This window comes from Bos mutus, chromosome 1 (assembly GCF_027580195.1).
Source record: "Bos mutus isolate GX-2022 chromosome 1, NWIPB_WYAK_1.1, whole genome shotgun sequence".
NCBI lineage: Eukaryota > Metazoa > Chordata > Mammalia > Artiodactyla > Bovidae > Bos > Bos mutus.
The window spans coordinates 43,213,848-43,228,939 of record NC_091617.1 but is presented as its reverse complement, the minus strand read 5'-3'; the positions used below and the strand labels follow the sequence as shown (position 1 = coordinate 43,228,939).

At 39.4% G+C, this 15,092-nt stretch overlaps 2 protein-coding genes across 7 annotated transcripts in view; one reads left to right on the top strand and one right to left on the bottom strand.

The window, feature by feature from the left end:
- CMSS1 (cms1 ribosomal small subunit homolog) overlaps positions 1–15,092 on the bottom strand; it is a 397,325-nt gene that overhangs the window by 253,533 nt on the left and 128,700 nt on the right. The gene's annotated exons all lie outside the window — the stretch shown is intronic.
- The window catches only part of FILIP1L (filamin A interacting protein 1 like), a 306,431-nt gene that overhangs the window by 175,580 nt on the left and 115,759 nt on the right, over positions 1–15,092 (top strand). The window lies entirely within an intron of this gene.

Below are 15,092 nucleotides of genomic sequence, written 5' to 3'. Positions count from 1 at the left end.
TTCATACACTTTCAACCTGTACATATGAGCCAGCTACTCTTATCCTCTAAGGCCCAACACACTTTGTACATTGGACATTATTTACAGCATTTGTTGGTATTCTGTATTTAGTCTTGAACCTATATTTCTATTCAACTGTGAATTTCTCAATGTCTCAAGTTTTTTCATCTTTAAAATAAGGAGAATAATACCAAGTCCATGTGTTTGAATTTTTTTAAAAAAAGATATGTAAAGAATAGAAAGCATGAGTCATATAATCTGGCAAATAATCGGAGTTTTACAAGTTGAGTTTCTTTCTTTTCCCCTAGTAAGATCAAGTGTACATGAGCCAGACTAGACGCAAATGCCTGAGAGGCAAGCAGGGACCTGTTCCCCAGTACAGGAAGATAGACTAAGTAACGGTAGATGTGGGAAAGGAGAAATAAAATGGCTGCAAGGTCGAGTACTGCTCTAGGACTTTACCAGCAGCAAGATTTGTTTTAGTAACACATTATCACTCTATTCCAGTCACAGGTCAGTAGATACAAGAAGAAAAAGGAAAGATGTCATTTGGAATCTATAGATGGAAACTCTTGATCTCAAATTTCCTGTTCATCTCTGAGCTCTTTATTATGCTAGGTTGGTCTAGCCAAGAGGAGGCCGAAAGGCAGTCAGGGTGACTTACTGTCAACTAATGGGTGAGGAAGAGGTCGAGAAAGTCAACAAAAATTTGTGGGACACTTTGGGTTCTATAAAGATGCATTTTTTATCTTTTAAGATTCATATCTTTCTAGGGCTGGAAGAAGTAGGGGCTGGCCTGTTGAACATGTAGCATTGCTATGGAAACAGCAACAGAGCTGTAGGCAAGAGTTCTGGCTTCTGGGGCTGGATCTGGTCATGACCAAGGGCACATTAACTTCCAATGGGTTTCAGAAGAGGGAGATTGGTAGAAACTGGTTCCAAGAGCCAAAGAGACAAAAATTCAAAGAGAATAGAAAGGTTAAGTGACTGGCTCAATATCACCATGCTTCTAAGAAAAAACAGAGAGCAGACTTGGAAGAAATATGAAAAGTGATGTAGTTTGAAAACTGTTAAAAGAATCATATGATTTTCAAGAGCTCTGATCTAGTGCTGGGAGTGTGGCATTTTAAAATGCACTTAAAGTTAACTTGGACTATATGAAAATAATTTTCTTCTTCTGTTCTATTCCACAAAGATCTGGAAAACATTCCCAGCCCTGTGTCAACCTTAAATGAGAAAAGAATATTTAAAGAGCCACTGATTTGTAATGGAAAACTTGGATAAATTGACTATTTATACTTGGAGATTTTTATATTTCTTTTTGTCCTTTCTTCAGAACACACAGCTAAGAAAAGCCATGATGTAAGTCTGCTCTATTAGACCCCATTGGCAGGCTGTTTATTCTGTATCTACAGCATAGCAACTTCTCTGACTGTAGCACTTTGTGGAAAAGCAACCAAAGAACATATTCGAGCTTTTAAAAAAGTACACTGTTGATATATCCAGCATGAGACTGGAGAGAAAGGGGTGTCAGAATGCCTGAATTTTCAGTTTGGGCTCAAGGTTTATTAACCAAAGTTATTTAAGCTTTCTGAACCTCGAACTCCTCATCTTGAAAAACAGGGTGAATAATTATCTATTTACTGATATAAAGAGCAATGTACACATGAAAGGTATTACAAGCACTCATCTGATAAGCAAAACTGGAATAAGTCTTCATTAAATGCCTACTATCAAATTATTTGATCTATACTGAGATCCAACATCAGAGATCTATCTGAGATCCAAAATCAGAAGACTGAGGTCTTCCCTAAGTATATACTCTTACCATTTCATTACTTTAGTTGTGTTTATTATCTGGGAAATCATGCCCAACTCTATGCATTTCTTTAAGAAACACCTAACCTAATGAAGCGTAATTCTAAAGGGTGCAATCAAAATGTGTGGTGAGATGGTGTGTTGGATGAGGGAGACTAAACCACACAACATGAGGTGTGGTGAGTGTTACATCTGGAAAAAAGAACAGAGTACTTGCCACTGAAGGGCCACAATGTGGCAAGAGAAGTAGCCTCGCTTGACTTAGCTCTGGAGGCAGGAGAAGGATAAATGAATAAAGATTCTGGGAGCTGTATTTCAGCTCACAAGGAAGCATTTTCAGACACTTGTGTATGTTAGTTGCTTAGTCGTGTCCAACTCTTCACGACCCCACGGACTGCAGCCCACCAGGCTCCTCTGTCCATGGGACTCTCCAGCAAGAATACTGGAGTGAGTTGCCATTTCCTTCTCCAGGGGATCTTCCCAACCCAGGGATCAAACCTGGGTCTCCCGCATTGCAGGCAGATTCTTTACCATCTGAGCCACCAGCAAAGCCCTCAGACACTTACAGCTGTGTAACAATGGCGTAGATGGGCATAGGACAATATGTAACAATGGAGTAGATGGGCACAGAAAATACCTAGATACTGTGTTGACTTTGTCAACAAAGGTCCATCTAGTCAAGGCTATGGTTTTTCCAGTGGTCATGTATGGATGTGAGTGTTGGACTATAAAGAAAGCTGAGCACCAAAGAATTGATGCTTTTGAACTGTGGTGTTGGAGAAGACTCTTGAGAGTTCCTTGGACTGCAAGGAGACCCAGCCAGTCCATCCTAAAGGAGACTGTGGTCCTGGGTGTTCATTGGAAGGACTGATGTTGAAGCTGAGACTGCAATACTTTGGCCACCTGATGAGAAGAGCTGACTCATTTAGAAAGACCATGATGCTGGGAGGGATTGGGGGCAGGAGGAGAAGGGGACGACAGAGGATGAGATGGTTGGATGGCATCACTGACTCGATGGACATGGGTCTGGATGGACTCCAGGAGTCGGTGATGGACAGGGAGGCCTGGTGTGCTGCAGTTTATGGGGTCGCAGAGAGTTAGACACGACTGAGTGACTGAACTGACTGATACTATGAGAAATGAATGAGATGACTACACTGCCTTCTGAACCTCACATTTGATGTGAAAGTAACCCTGAATTTCTTTTAGGAATCAGAATTCTTAAGAATATGGACCTGAATCACAGATCCTCAAGTTCTATTCCCCTCTCTAAAGCCCTATTCACCTTTCCCTACAAGTAAAAACACCGTTAAGGGAATGTTTCAATGACTTTTACTCAAAATGGAAGAAAAAGATAAAGGGGGGGCCATTGCTAAATTAGGTTATCTGGTTTTCAATGTATCTTTTTTTAGCCATCAGATAGCTCTGCTGTAGCTGGCTGAATTAGTGTCTTCAAATGTGGGTGACTAGGGCAATAAAAGGAAACAAACTTTTATTTTTTCATTTTAAGAGAAACCAAATAAAATACTCAACAGGATTTTTTTCCCAAATGTGGCCATGCAAGCACAACCTGGCTGATCTGCAACTGAGCACTATTAACATCTATTTATAGCCAGTATTTTCATAGATGAATCACATTTACCATGAGACAGTTAATATTAAGGGCTCAACCAACTCTGCTGAGAACCCCATAATCTTACTACTTCTCTTTCCATTCTCCTTTCAGGGAACTAAGTTATAGCTTTATGGATCCACACAGAGAGAGGGGGAAATCCAAGTGGAAATGTAAAGCTAGCCGACAGTCTGCTCCCTAAATGTTAAACACATTCAAACTTAAGGCACTGAATCACTTTCAAGGTTGTCCCTTGGCGAAGAGCGTCCTCCAGTCGGCACAGACTCCCTGTGCGTTATGCAGCCATCTTGCTATCAAAAGAGTTCACCCCCAAACTTCCTACAAATGAGTTTAAATGGCACTGCATTATGTCACAGACATAAAAACAGGACTAAGGACTGTTCAAGGTGCCGTCAAATAAAAAGGAGTGGCAGATGTTGAACTCATTTTATGCATGTGAACCTGTAATCAGGGAGGTGAGGCTGAGACAGAACAAAGGGTCGGGGTATATATGATAAAGTTTCCAAAAATTCGACGACTTTTAACTGCAATTTTCTAGTAAGTCTTGGGGACTGAGTGTCCCTTCTCCACCCACATGTGTGCAAACACACACACTAAACTTTGTGTAGGTACCAGCACTACCCTGATTGTTGTTGTTCAGTTACTAAGTTGTGTTTGACTCTTTGCAATGCCATGGACTGTAGCATACCAGGCTTCCCTATCCTTCATTATCTCCTGGAGTTAGATTAAATTCATGTCCATTGAGTTGGTGAGGTGATGCTATCTAAGCATCTCATCCTCTGCTGCCCCCTTCTCCTTTTGCCTTCAACCTTTCCCAGCATCAGGGTCTTTTCCAATGAGGTGACTCTTCCCATCAGGTGGCCCAAGTACTGGAGCTTCAGCTTCAGCATCAGTCCTTGCAATGAATATTCAGGGTTAATTTCCTTTAGGATTGACTGGTTTGATTTCCTTGCAGTCCAAGAGACTCTCAAGAGTCTTCTCCAGCACCCCAATTTGAAAGCAAGAGTTCTTTGGTGCTCAGCGGAATTCTTCTTTACGGTCCAACTCTCATATTGTACGTGGGTACTGGAAAAACCAGAGCTTTAAGTACACAGAACTTTGTTGGCAAAATGATGTCTCTGTTTTTTAATATGCTGCCTAGGTTTGTCATAGCTTTCTTTCCAAGAAGCAGTGTGTTCTGTTGGCAAAACTCTGCTAGCCTTTACCTTATTTCATTTTGTATTACAAGGCCAAACATGCCTGTTATTCCGGGTGTCTCTTGACTTCCTACTTTTGCATTTTAATCCCCTTTGATGAAAAGGACATCTTTTTTTAGTGTTGGTTCTAGAAGGTCTTGTAGGTGTTCATAGAACTGGTCAACTTCAGATGCTTTGGCATCAGTGGTTGGGGCACAGACATGGATTACTGTGATGTTGAATTGGCTTTCCTTGGAAATGAATCAACATCATTCTGTCATTTTTGAGATTGCACCCAAGTACTGCATTTCTAACTCTTTGTTCACTATGAGCACTACTCCATTTCTTTTAAGGGATTCTTGCCCACAGTAGTAGATATAATGGTCATCTGAATTAAATTTGCCCATTCCTGTCCATTTCAGTTCACTGATTCCTTAAGATGTCCATGTTCACTCTTGCTATCTCCTGTCTGATCACGTCCAGTTTACCTTGATTCATGGACCTAACATTACAGGTTCCTATGCAATATTGTTCTTTACAGCATCGGACTTTACTTTCACCACAACTGAGTGTTGTTTCCACTTTGGCCCAACTGCTTCATTCTTTCAGGAACTATTACTAATTGCCCTCCGCTCTTCCCCAGTAGGACACTGGACACTTTCTGATCTGGGGGGCTCATTTTTCAAGGGTCATATCTTTTGCCTTTTCATACTGTTCATGGGGATTCTCCAGGAAAGAATACTGCAGTGGGCTGCCATTTCCTCCTCCAGCAGACCACATTTTGTCAGAACTCTTCACTATAACCCATCTGTCTTAGGTGGCCATGCACAGCACTATGTCCTTTTGCCACTACAAGGCGGTGATTCATGAAGGGGATTACCCTCATACTGATATTAATTTTTGTCTTTGAGAGTCTCCACTCTTAGTTTAGCTTTACCATGCCCTTTCCTACAGTCTTTACTAAGGGTAAAACTCTTTAAGATTAAATGATGACATACACAAAGCATTTAAGATAGCACCCGGCATGTGTTAAGAGGTCTACACACATTAGCTGCTTCTGTCAGATTCTCAGTACCATTTTTCTGAATTTCTAGCCCGTGGTTCACAGATGACTCATCTTTACTATGAGGCAGTCCTTATTGATATTTAAGAGCCAATCAGCTCTATTGAGGACTACACGATTCAGTCATTCAAATGAATTCCTGCTGAGGTCCAACTCTGTTGAACACTACAGAGACAGACATGAACAACAGGGACCCTAAGCTCACAGAGTATGAACGATAAACTCATTACCAGGTAGCATTATCTCCATTTTACATCTGAAGGCTCACAGAGGTATAGTAAGTTGTTCAAGGCCACAGAGCTAACATGCTGGAGTAGTGATTCAAATCCAGATCCATTTGATCCCATAATCTCAGAGTCTTTCTTGCCATGCTCCTTCTGCCCACACCCAAGATGCCAGCAAAGTGTCTGAGAAAAGCCACTTTGTGGCTTAGTTTCTGCACATAAATGATGCATGAAAACAAAACATTTTTACTGAATAGACCAAGTGCTGAAAGGGCCAGAAGTTGTGAATTCATTAATATTCATATTTTTGTGTAATTCTGGGTAGCCAGAATTAACTGTACCCATATCAACAAAACAGACATTAGTCCAGATACAAAAACAAGCTTGCACAAATTAGCAAATATGATAACTGATAAGTGGGTACTTCATAAATGTTTACTGAATAACAATATTGAAGCAGGATATTTTCCTTTACTAAGTATACCTTCTTATGAGACCCTAAGTAGATACAGCATAGTGATTTGCTGAATTCTAAAGCCAGACGCCCATGCTGGGACATGGCTCTGCTACTTTCTAGCAGTATGACCTTCAGCAAGTTACTTAGCAGCTATGCTTCAGTTTCCTCTATTGCAAAACAGAGAAAAAGTTTTTGAGAAGACTAAAGCGTTAACCAAAAGAAAGCATTTAGTATTTATTTGCTAAGTACTGAATTAATGTAAGCTATCATTGTTATTTTCTTCTTTAAACTGGAGTAGTTTTGATTGGTTACCCTGATATCATAGTAAATTGTCAAGACCACAACCAATTTCTTTCACGGAGGCATTCTGAAGTTCTTTTATACAGCCAAACAACCTGTTTCCACCATTCAAATATGGAAATAAACAGGTATGCAGAGACTAAATTACATCTAAGTAGCATCCAATTATGTAGAATAAGCAGTTTTTGTTATACAAAGAAAGAATGATTAATAAAGTTCAACATTTATAGTAAGGAGTTGGCTAGGGGCTTGTACGCTGGGGGGAGGTGGTAGTTAGAATGGGCCTCAATTGACATTTGGCTATTTCCTGTAACTAAATTAAGTAAATAATTGCAAAAAATTCTATTTGTCCTTCTGCATGAACACATCCTTACCAAAATATATCACGATTTCAACCAGCTTACGCCAAAGAAAAACTGACCGAGGTCACTGCATAGGAAAACAAAGCAGAATCTGCTTCTCGGGGCCAACTGCACTGTATTTGTATCCATAGATACAAGACAACAGACAAGCACAAAATTCTAAAGCGGGAAGTCCCAGGACCTCAGAGATCATCTAGTCTCAGGCACAAATTCTGTAGTAAGGGGGACCCATTAGGGAGTGAGGACCAGGGTAGAGGTCAAGGGAAAGAAACCTTATTTCATCCTGAATGACCTCATGGGGTCAACCCAGCCTAATAGCCTTATTTTACGAGCTGCGACCCAGAGCCTAGCTAATTAAAAGCAGAACTGAGATCAGAAGTCCTGTTTCCTGATTCCCAGTCTATCACTCTCTCACATTTCTGAAGGCTGCCATTCGATGGCTCTGAGAGTCACAGATAATCAACACACTAGGCTGTTAAACTTGACAACTAGGCAGGCAAATGTCTTTGCAAAACCATCAGGCATTATGTCACTAGTGACAGTTATGAAAAGAGTAAGGCATCATGATTTGTTATAAACAAAAGCAATTTTCCATTCCATTTTTTTTCCCTTTGTAACCTAAAAATCCCAAACCACCACTGCTATTACAAAACTTTTCTTTTCCTCAGTATGCACCCCTGGGCCAAGCACAGATGCATAAAAAATTTGCCAAGAGAAACAATGAAGTCACTGATAATACAAAGCATGAGAGTATCATGAAATTCATGTCTTTGTTTTCTTCCTCTCAATACTTAATTACTTCTCATTACTGATCAGTTTGTGGTTGTTGGCAGAAGGGTAAGGAAACTCCACCACTGTAAACATGCGGAGACACACACTCCTCAGTCAACCCGAAGTCTGCACACGAAGGGTCTGTTCACAAACCCAATTGAACACCAGCAAGAATGCTGAAGCTCTTTTCCCTAGTCCCCAAAGAAGATAGATGGTTTCAGAAAAACTCTAAACAATTTAAAAAGGATAAACATAACATAAAAATGTTACAGCTCATTCCTTTTTTTAAAAAATCACTTATAAATATCATCATTGGCAAATGATATGTGCACTCCTGGAGGATTTCACTCAACTCACTTTAACAATGAGGTGAGGAGGAATATAGCCAATATTTTATAATAACTATAAATCGAATACAACCTTTAAAAATGATGAACCACTATATTTTACACCTGTAACATATAATACTGTACATTAACTATAACTCAATTTAAAAAAAAAAGAATGAGAGGTGAGTGAAGACAGTGCATATATGGAGATCCACTCAGTTTTCTGTAGCAGTTTGTGCTCCATGCTAAGTTGCTTCAGTCGCATCCAACTGTGTGACTCTATGGGCTGTAGCCCACCAGGCTTCTTTATCCATGGGGATTCTCCAGGCAAGAATACTGGAGTGGGTTGCCATGCCCTCCTGCAGGGGATCTTCCTGACCCAGGGATGGAACCTGCGTCTGTTACGTCAAACCTGCGTTGGCAGATAGGTTTTTTTTTTACCACTAGTGCCACCTGGGAAGCCCTGTAGTAGTTCGAGTTGCCTTAAACTCAAAGAGCACTACTTATGAGCAAAGCTTAGCAAGCTACCCTGTAGCTACTTCTGTAATGTAAGTACAGAAACTTACATTATCTTGGAATTCTGGAAGGCATACCTTGGATAAGATTAATGGTGACAGAGGAATCCTTATTGAATAGTAACAGAATACAAGTTGATTCTTATCAGTAGCCTATTGTTCCACATTTGACTACCTAGGTAAGATGAAAGCACAGGAATGCATCATAGAAGTCACAAAAATAACCCTACGCTTCCAGGAAACTAAAAGAAGTAAAGAACCAAACACATTTTACCTCTCTTTTAAACTAGGCTTCTATTTGATTTTCACAGAAATATGAATCTGAAAGTGTGGCAGATGAGTTTTTCAAAGATGGCTGCAGTTAATTCTTCCCAGTCATCTGCAATGTGACTCTGCAGCTCCTTCCATCAAGAAGTGGGATCTATTTCCCCACTTCCTGAATTTGGGGTGGCCTTGTAATGCTCTTTTACCAAAAAAACTGAAGACTTGGAGTAGGGGAGAATAAGCGATGCAGGGGAAAGTCAATGACAACTATCATCACAGATCACTGTTCATCACATTCTTGGGATGCTGCCCTGAGTCTGCTCTATGGGGAAGCCTGGTCCAGCCCACCAGAGGCTGAAAGCCCATGTGGAGCAGAGATGAGATGATCCAGCTGAGATCAAGTTTGTCTAGCTGAGAGTCAGATATGGAGTGAGCCCATCTTAGCCCATTCACACCCAGTTGAGCTGCAAGATGACTGAAAATGCAGAGTGACCTACAGAGTTTTGAGCCACTGTTATTTAGTAATGTTACCTAAATTGTGGATAGGCCACAAAGTAGAAGGAACAAATCAGTCATTTTCTTGAATACCCATTAGGTATGAAACACCAGGTCAGAAATCCCATGGGACACATGAATGTATTAGATAGAATATCTGAATGTATTAGATATTAATATTAGATAGAAGAAACTGAAGGCCTTGTCCTTCATGTGAGAACATTTATATAAACAAAGTGGTACATAATATTTAAGTGTTTTAAACGTATCTACTCTATATTAACAACCCTCCATTATTCCTATAGGCCAGAGTAATGATCTCCCTGAAGTGATCAAGGTAATCCAAAGGGGTAGGAGAAAAAAACTGGATTTCTTATTTTTTATTAATATTTTTCAGTTTTATTTTTGAATATGTTTTCATAAGTGAAGTAGCTCAGTCATGTCCGACTCTTAGCGACCCCATGGACTGCATGCCTACCAGGCTCCTCCATCCATGGGATTTTCCAGGCAAGAGTACTGGAGTGGGTTGCCATTGTCTTCTTCCATAAGGTACATAGCATACATTAATATGCTAGTATATGAACATTATTTATTAGTACATAAATATACATATAATGGGGCTTTCTACAGTCAAAAATACTATATATCCTAACCTTCCATCCCTATATAAAAATATACTCCCTTTATACCTTTGCATTTCTCAAATAAATAAGTCCTTTCCTGGATATGTAGTGCAGTGAAAGTGAAAGTCACTCAGTCATGTCCAACTCTTTGCAACCCCATGGACTATACACTCCATGGAATTCTTCAGGCCAGAATACTGGAGTGGGTAGCCATTCCCTTTTCCAGAGGATCTTCCCAGTCCAGGGATCGAACCCAGGTCTCCTGCACTGCAGGCTGATTCTTTACCAGCTGAGCCACCAGAGAAGGCCAAGTAGTGGACAATCAGTGACAATTTTACTGCCACAGATCACTATTCATCTCTACTGTAATTATTGATAAGTAATCTCTTCAGCAAGGCTACAAGCATTTTTCACACACGGTGTCTGTATCCATCTCAGACAGGGTGTTTATAACCACCTGTCTTTGGCAGTACAGTATAATAGCATGAGACATGATTCTTTAAGAGCACAGGTAGTAGAGCCAGGCTGTCTGGATTCAAATCCCAGTTCTTCCACTTATTGGCTGTGCAGCCTTCATTGGTGCTTCCATTTCTTTGCTGTAAATAGAGATAATAATACCCCTACACTTCATAGGGTTGTTGTGGAGAACTGAATGAGTTAACACATGTAAAAGGCTTAGAAGAATGCCTGGCATGTAGTAACTTCTCATTAAGTATTAGCTACCATCAACATTGCCACCACCATCACCACCATCACTGTTGATCTCTAGCAGCTAATAAAGGAAATAAATTGTGATGGAGGAAAGTCAGAGTGAACATGAATTATAGAGGAAAGATACTACATGACTTGTTAAAACTTTGAAAGTGAATGCTTTAAATTTCTCCGGATGGACACTGTAACTTTAAGGCAGGGTGCCCCACTAGTATCACTTTTTTTTTTAAATTTTATTTTATTTTTAAACTTTACATAATTGTATTAGTTTTGCCAAATATCAAAATGAATCCGCCACAGGTATACATGTGTTCCCCATCCTGAACCCTCCTCCCTCCTCCCTCCCCATACCATCCCTCTGGGTCGTCCCAGTGCACTAGCCCCAAGCATCCAGTATCGTGTATCCACTTGATAGTTGGTTTGTTACTGACGAAATACGTGATAAACAGGTAAGCCACTAACACCTTCCAGTTCTGCTGTTACAGCCTGATTGTTATGCTGAGGCTACTGAACGATTCTCAGTTGAAAATTAACTCTGGGATTCTTTCCTTAAGCACTGTCTTTTAACTGTGATCTCTACTCTGGTGAAAACCATTAGTCACAGGTTCACTGTATATCCATATGCAGCGTTTAGATTTCTGTGGATTTCCTATAGGGCGCAGACCCACGAATTCATGTCTTTTAAATACGCTATTGATAATCTATGCTAAAAGAAAGGCACGGTGGCAAGAACCATTATATATCCTAGGAGAAAGGGGGTCATACAGATCATCTCCTCATCCACCTTACCTCACAAATCAGGACACTGCACTCAGGGAGGGTCACGTCTTAACTAAGTCCCACAGCTGATTTGTGACAGAATTCTTTTCACCTGACTTCTGTCTAGTTCAGTGCACTTCATGACCCCAGATTTACAAACTATTTCCATAAACTTTATACTTGAAAGTGTACCACCTGTATTAAGAAAAGTAAGACAGTCACACCATAAATAACCAATTTAGTGCAGGACACACAGTGGGCCTTCAATAAATGCTTGTTGAAGGACAGGTGGAGAGATGAATGGACGCTTAGCTGGTTGGTTATGAAGTCCTCAAGGTTCCTAAACTGTTCTGCACTCTGATTTCTCAAGTGGTGCCAGCAAGGCGGAACTGGAAAGAGTCACTTCTTCAACAGAGTACCCAGGAAAGACACAAAACCATTCTTTCAGTCTTCTTTTCTTTCTCCCTGAATTCATGGTTCACAATTCATTAGATGAAATAGATAATCAAATAAATTTGCTTTAGTTCTTAAATTTTTTTTCTAACTATAAAGGTAGTACAGAATCACTATAAAATTGAAGGGAATAAAAATAAATAATGTTAATAATAAAAGCTAATGTTTATTGGTGTTAATATTGTATTAGGCATGCTATAAACATATGACATGTATTGACTAATTTAATTCTCACAGCAACTTTAGGTTATGAATATACTACTATTATCATCCTCATTTTACAGATGAGAAAGGCAGAGAGGTATCGAGTAACTTGCCAAAGTTTTATAGCCAATAAGTAATGGAGGAGAGATACGAACTCAGGCAGAGTGGTTCCAGGGTTCACGGTCTTAACCATTCTATTATACTGCCACTGCTCAAATTTTGGTTTCCAATGCAAATTATAAAGAAAAGAACTGATTTATTATTAGAGAAATGCAGATCAGAACTACAGTGAGGTATCATCTCACACCGGTCAAAATGGCCATCATAAAAAAAATCTATAAACAATAAATACTGACGAGGCTGTGGAGAAAGGGAACCCTCTTGCACTGTTGGTGGGAATGTAAACTGATATAGCCACTAAGAGGAACAGTATGGACATTCCTTAAGAAACTAGGAATAAAACTTCCATATGACCCAATAATCCCACTACTGGGCATATACCCTGAGGAAACCATAATTGAAAAAGACACATGTACCCCAGTGTTCATTGCAGCATTGTTTACAACAGATAGGACATGGAAGCAACCTAGATGTCCATTGACAGATGAATGGATGAAGAGGTTGTGGTACATATATACAATAGAGTATCACTCAGCTAAAAAAGGAACGCATTTGAGTCAGTTCTAATGAGGTAGATGAACCTAGAGCCTATTATACAGAGTGAAGTTATGTCAGAAAGAGAAAAACAAGTATCATGTATTAATGCATATACATGGAATCTGGAAGGGTACTGATGAGCCTGTTTGCAGGGCAGCAATGGAGATGCAAAAATAGAGAAAAGACTTGTGGACACAGAGGGGAAGCAGAGAGTGGGAGGAATTGAAAGCGCAGCACTGAAGCATATACTTTACCATGTGTGAAATGGCTAGCCAGTGGGAATTTGCTGTGTGATGCAGGGAGTTTGAATCCAGTTCTCTGTGACAACCTACAGGGGTGGGATGGGGTGGGAGGAAAGTTCAAGAGAGAGGGGACATATGTACACCTATGGCTGATTCATGTTGATGTATGGCAGAAACCAACACAATATTGTAAATCTTCCAATTAAAAAATAAAGAACTGATTTAAAAACTGATTAACTTGACTAAGTTAAATTGAAAACTTCTTTACCACAAAAGACATAAAGTGAAAATGTTTAAGCTACTATCAGAAGAAATAATAGCAAAACATATAATCAACCAAACAGTAACTTATAGAATATATAATGAATTCCTATAAATTCATAAGAAAAAGGCAACTAATATTTACAAAAGGAAAATGGGCAAAGACTATGAATAAGCAATTTATGAAGAAACTCAAATGGCATCTAAACACATAAAAGGATGCTGCTCTTATGAATTCAGGATGCAAATCAGATATCATTTCATTTACCATATTGGTATAAATTCTATAATAGCACTTGTTGATGAAGATATAGAGCAAGGAGAACACTTCTACTCTGCTATCAATTGGTACTCCACTCAGGACAGCAGTAATCCCTAGTAATGTTGAGAACACAATATAGCAGAGTCCAAAAATCCCACTCTTACGCCATAAAGAATACCCAAAGAAATGCATATACACAGGAAGAAAATGTCAAAGTATGTTCACAGCTGCATTTTTTTCTAACACTAAAAACATGTAAATTATTTAAATATCCATCAACAGTAAAATGGATAAGTAAATGGTGGATTATTCATACAGTGTAATATCATATAGCAGTCAAATATGTAAAATAAGTAAAATGGAACAAGAATCTCAAAAACAGTACAAAAAACCTTTCAGAATGCTACACGCAATATGCTATGTTTACATTAGGTTTGAAAATCTGCAAAGTAAAACTATAAATGGCTCAGCAATATTAAAAATATAAAGTATAAAACATGCATGGGAAGAATAAACACCAAATTCAGTATGGTTACTTATGGGGTAGGATGTGTAGAAAGTGGGTTAAGGAAGACGTACATAGGGGCTTCTGCTCTCTCTATAATATTTTACTTAAAAAACTATTTTCTAATGTATTGGATTATTTGGGTTAATCTGTAAGATATTACCCAAATATATAATAAATGGAGATTTTACAAATCTGCGTGGTAGCATGTAGTGACTCATTATATTTTCATACATCTCTCTATGCTTGAACTTTTCCAGATTTTTTTTCTTTTTTTGGCCGTGCCTAGTTTGCCAGCCAGGGATAGAGCTGTTCCCCTTGCAGTGGAAGCCAGAGCCCCAGTCACTGGACCTTCCCTCCAGAATTTTTTTTTAATGTAATTTTGGCTGTAGTGGGTCTCTGATGCAGGCTCTTCATTGCTGTCCGTGGGATCTCTCTAGCTGTGGTGAGCGGGGGCTACTCTCTTGTTGCGGTACTGTGGGCTTCCTGTTGCAGTAGCTTATCTTATTGTGAGAGCCCGAGCTCTAGGTGAGCGGGATTTAGTAGTTGCAGTGCACGGGTTCAGTAGTTGTGGCACGGGTTAAGCTGCCCTGCAACATGTGGAATCTTAGTTCCTAGACCAGGGATGGAACCCACGTCCCCTGCATCGGCAGGCAGATTCTTAGCCACTGGACCACCAAGAAAGTTCCACCCCTTCTGATTTTTAAAGAAATATTATCACAAATGAAAAGCAAGGCACCAATGATGATGATAGTTTCTTGACTTGTAGGAATGAGTAAAATTAACAATCTTTTTGAACATCACTGAAGAAGACTGTAAGTTCAGTTGATATTTTCTTTTTTCATTAGAAACCTCAAAGGTGGAACAGATTATTGTGCTATTGTAAATTAATTTCAAACCTATATAATAAGATGTACAGCTAAAACTGTCCTTCAAATATTACTTTATTTTATAGTTTTCATAAAAATCAACTACCACAGGCATTGGGGTTCTTATTTTGGAGATAAGG